At 50.8% G+C, this 4,963-nt stretch overlaps 1 long non-coding RNA gene across 2 annotated transcripts; it reads right to left on the bottom strand.

Moving 5' to 3' along the window:
* On the bottom strand, positions 1 to 4,518 carry LOC143827152 (uncharacterized). Of its 2 annotated transcripts, none has more exons than XR_013227206.1 (3): positions 4,353 to 4,518; positions 2,508 to 2,638; positions 1 to 1,822 (listed from the first exon to the last, which is right to left on the bottom strand). It is a non-coding gene; the product is annotated as an uncharacterized LOC143827152 (long non-coding RNA). The 2 variants fall into 2 exon arrangements; XR_013227205.1 differs by having other exon boundaries at positions 2,524 to 2,638; positions 4,353 to 4,510.
* Between the last annotated feature and the right edge of the window lie 445 nt (positions 4,519 to 4,963).

Genomic DNA, 4,963 nt, shown 5'->3' with positions numbered 1-4,963 from the left:
GCAAAAGGGAGCTCTTCCACCAGGTATTTGGTTGAGGCCAGGCATAAAAAACAACATCTGCAGGGCCCCTGCTCCCTCCTTTCCAGAAATCCACTCATATGTTCTGCTCTGGACCTGTTTGCATTGTTATACTCTGTTCTATACTCTGTTCTAAGTTTAATGTTAATATGATGATGATGATGATAAACTAAGTACCATGTACTGTTTTCTACGTTTTATATAAACCGCCCTGAGCCTCAGGGGAGGGCGGTATATAAATACAACACACACACACACGTACACATACTAAGGAGGTTAGGGTTTAGAAATGGCAGGAGAGGGACTTCTATGGGGCATAATGCCATGGACTCTGCAGTCCAAAGTGGCCATTTTCTCCAGGGGAACTGATCTGTGGTGCTGGAAACCCATTGTAATCCCAGGAGATCTCCTGCCACCACACCCAGTCTGGGTAATCCAGGCAAGCCTGATCCCATCAGATCTTGGAAGCTAAGCACGGCTGGCCTGGCCAGCATGTGGAAGGGTGACCCCCAAGGAACACCAGGGCCATGACACAGGAGCAGGCAATGACAACCCACCTCCGAAGGTCTCTTGCCTGTTAGCCAGACTGTCTTAGGACCTCCTGGCTATATGATACACATGCTACATTATCAATAAATAATCCAGCCACCATATGGAGTTTGGCAACCAAAAATACATCCTTCCCCCCAGGAAAGCCTTCTGGAATCCTAAAGAACTGGCTGGGCTCTTTCCCATTTTCCTTCCGTTCTCTTCCGTGGACTGGCATTCTCAAATTCCCATCCCACAATTGAGTAAATGGGGTTGTTTTCTGTGGTTTACCAATCAGGCTCCCCTAAGCCATTTCAAAACACTGTCATTGTCTCCCCGTTTACAGGAACTGGATGCTGAAGAATAATTTCACTTCTGTGGGTTTCGAAAGTCCCTTGCCATGAATACCTTTGAGAGTCTTTCCTGTGCAGAGCAAACCCAGGCATTTCCCCATTTTATTTCCTACCAGACTAGTATTTCATGCCTTTAGACCAGGGCCTTGTTTAAATTTGAGAGCTGCTAAACTCCGTCCCCCCCCTGCCCCCGTTTCCCTGCCCCTTCAGCGTTTGGTCCCTGCAGACCGCACACTAATTCAAGCAGAAGGCTTTATTAAACCGAAAGCTCTCTTTCGGGAACTGCCATTTCACCATTTGTCCTTCTCCCTCCTTCACCAAGCCCCAATGTGAACAGTGCAGCCCTGGCTGGGGGAGGAGGCAGAGAAAGAGAGAGAAATGAACCGAGCAAACTGGCAATGGGAAGTGAAAAAGAAGATTGAAAAAGGGCCCGTTTGGACCAAAGAGCGCTTCTGTAATTCCAAAACAGCATCCAATCACTGGGACACATATGGTACAAGTGTTCGAAAAGTTCACAACCTGGCAAGGCGGGCCAGTTTGCTCCTGTCCAAGTTTGCAGATAACAGAACGGTCCATCTGCGATCTGCAGTCCTTGGCTGGCTTCCTCACTTTGTGTAGCGTATAGGTTACAGTGCATCGGGAAGACGGCGCAGGCAGCCGGCTTATATCGATGGCCCCAACGCTCTCTGCTTCTCATTAATATTCATTTTTGCATATTTCATCTCTAGCTGCAGCTGGACAGGCCTGTGCAACCCTTTTCTGTCCCTTCCCACCTCCTTGCATCTGGAGGTTTTCCTTTCTGCAGTGCACATAAAACGTTGGTTGCTTTCAATTTGGTTCTTATGAATGCTTATCACAATTACTCCAGTTGTGTCCACTGAAAGGTCCGTAATGTTTGTCAGCAGTCGTTGTTACGAAGTGTCCTGGAATCCAAATCAGATGTACTAAGTCAAGTGATCACAGGTGAATACTTCCAGACTTCCGCCCATACGCGAACCCTAGAACTCTCCACAAAGTGATGTCGATCGTACAGAACGTACATGCTTAAGCAACAATGAAAGTCTGTACTCCCTTTTTCATGTTGGAAATCTGGCATTTGGATCGGGGGTTGCCCTCTTTTTCAGAAAGTGTCTGAATTGTACCCTGCAAATCAAGGAATTCTGTCAATCAAAGAGAATATTCTGACACAGGAACTCTGTGTTTTTGTTTGGTTGGTTTGCATTCTGGTTGCCTTATTCTTTGAGTGAAGCTGCATCTTGGCAAATATATCTGTAGCTTCATACCCAGAAGAAGTCCTGTTTCAGAGGCCCCTTCCCTAGTGCCCACCTTGGTTTTTAGAGAGTGGACAGGGATGGCGTAGGGCTTTTGCCCATCAAAACTTCTGATTGGCCATTTGATTGGCTGTGCATTTTCTAAAAAACAAAAAAACCCTACCAACATGAATTCTCGTCCTTCCCCCCTTGCCTCTCCCCCTTTCCTTCACACACACACACAGAATCCTCCCCCCTCTTGCCTCTCCCCCTTACCTCTTCTTCCTGGTCCCTCCTGCCTCCCTCCCTCTCACACACAGGCATACACAGAGAGACTCCCCCACTTCCCTCTCCTTACCTTGCAGTCTCCTTACCTTGCAGGCTGCAGCCCCATCTTCTGGCAGCGTCTCCCCTCTTCTTAGGCCCACTCTTCCAAGGGCAAGACACAGCTCTGTGGCCCAGCTCTGAGTCTGCTGCTACTGCTGCCATCTACTGCCACAAAGGATGTTACGTCCATTATTTCTGTTTTAGAGAGCGTGGCAGTAGATGTTCCACATTAAAAACACACATTGTTCTGGCAGTAGCTGCCACCACAGCACAAGTATCTTCACTGTGTGGCTGCAGGCAAGCTCTGGAAGCCATTTTGTGACTGCAGGCAAGCAGTGGGAGCCATTTCGTGAGTGCAGGCAAACTGTGGAAGCCATTTCGTGAGTGCAGGCAAGCTGTGGCAGCCATTTTGTGACTGCAGGCAAGCTGTGGCAGCCATTTTGTGACTGCAGGCAAGCTGTGGCAGCCATTTTGTGGGCAGCTGTGCCCGCCATGCTAGGTCAGAATTTGAAAAGTGCTTGCAAGCTAATCAATCATGAGTCACTGAATAAAAATGGAATTTAAATTATGCTCTTGTCTTTACAGTCCAGTGCTTTAATTAAGGCTGCAGTCCCAAGAACTTTCCTTTTACCAAATAATATGGATTGTACTGTGTGGGATAACTCCCTATGTTAATATTGCCCACTATATTAATATACTTTCAGGGTTAGGGCTGCCAGTTTCCCAGTGGCAGCTGGAGATCTTCCAAAATTACAACTGGTCTCCTGGTTATAGAGATTAGTTCCCCTAGAATCATAGAATAATAGAGTTGGAAGGGTACCTCATGGGTCATATAGTCCACCCCCCTGCACTATGCAGGACGCTCACAACCCCCTCGCTCATCCACTGTCACCTGCCACCCCCATGAGCCTTCACATAATCAGCCTCTCCATCAGATGGCCAGTTCCATTGAGAAACTGCTCTGTCAGGAACATCTTCCAGAGGTTTAGATGGAATTTATTTTGAATTAGTTTCATCCCATTCATTCTGGTCCATCCCTCTGCGGCAAGAGAGAACAATTCTGCTCCAACCTCCATATGGCGCCCTTTTAAATACCTGAAGATGGTTATCAGATCCCCTCTCAGTCATCTCCTCTCTAGGCTAAACAGACCAAGCTCCCCCAACCTTTCTTCATACGTCTTGGTCTCCAAACCCTTCACCATCTTTGTTGCCCTTCTCTGGACACGTTCCAGTTTGTCACCATCCCGCTTTAACTGTGGTGCCCAAAACTAAACACAGGACTCCATGTGAGGCCGATCCAGAGCAGAGTAAAGCAGTACCATCACCTCCCGTGATCTGGACACGATACTCCATTTGATGCAGCCCAAAATCCCATTTGTCTTTTTAGCCACTGAGTCACACTGCTGACTCATGTTCAATGTATGGTCTACTAAGACTCCTAGATCCTTTTCGCACATGCTACTGCCAAGACAAGTCTCTCCCATCTTATATTGGTGTATTTGGTTTTTCTTACCTAAATGCAGAACTTTACATTTGTCCCTATTGAACTTCATTTTATTCAGTTTCGCCCACTTCTCGAGTCTATCAAGACCATCCTGTATTCTGTTGCTGTCTTCAGTTGTGTTTTCTACCCCTCCCAGCAAATTTAATAAGTATCCCCTCTAATCCCTCATCCAAATTATTTATAAACTAGATTTTAAGCCCATTTTACTGTAGATAAAATGGGCGCTAGATGGCATTGGCACGGGGCAAGGGTAGGCCTGGCTGGCGTAGCACAGGGCAGCACAGGGCCGCAGGAGGCTTGCCCCCCTTCCCCACGGCGGAGTGCAGAAGGTGTTGGGGAGGGCCGGGGCTACATGGAGGGGAAGCGGCGTACCTTTTGTCGGCGTCGGCTCCTGATCTGGCAGGCTTCTGAACGCCGTAGTCCGGGCGGAGGTGAGGCGGGCGGCGACGCTGTGAGGCGGCTCCGCCCGGCGGCAGAAAGCTTCCCGTCCCCCCCCCCACCCACCGACGCTCCCGAGGCTCTATGGAGCCTTCTGCCGCCGGGTGGAGCGGGCTCACAGTGTCTACGACGCTGTGAGCCCGCTGCGGCCGGCGGCAGAAGGCTTCCCGTCCCCCCCACCCACCCATCCACCCCCCCGAGGCTCTCTGGAGCCTTCTGCCGCCGGCCGCAGCGGGCTCACAGCGTCATAGACGCTGTGAGCCCGCTGCGGCCGGCGGCAGAAGGCTTCCCGTCCCCCCCACCCACCCATCCACCCCCCCGAGGCTCTCTGGAGCCTTCTGCCGCCGGCCGCAGCGGGCTCACAGCGTCATAGACGCTGTGAGCCCGCTGCGGCCGGCGGCAGAAGGCTTCCCGTCCCCCCCCCACCCATCCACCCCCCCGAGGCTCTCTGGAGCCTTCTGCCGCCGGGTGGAGCGGGCTCACAGCGTCTACGACGCTGTGAGCCCGCTGCGGCCGGCGGCAGAAGGCTTCCCGTCCCCCCCACC

The sequence above is a fragment of the Paroedura picta genome, chromosome 1 (genome assembly GCF_049243985.1).
Source record: "Paroedura picta isolate Pp20150507F chromosome 1, Ppicta_v3.0, whole genome shotgun sequence".
In the NCBI taxonomy this organism is placed as follows: Eukaryota; Metazoa; Chordata; class Lepidosauria; order Squamata; family Gekkonidae; genus Paroedura; species Paroedura picta.
The sequence above is the reverse complement of the archived record's forward strand: the minus strand, read 5'-3'. Positions and strand labels throughout refer to the sequence as shown.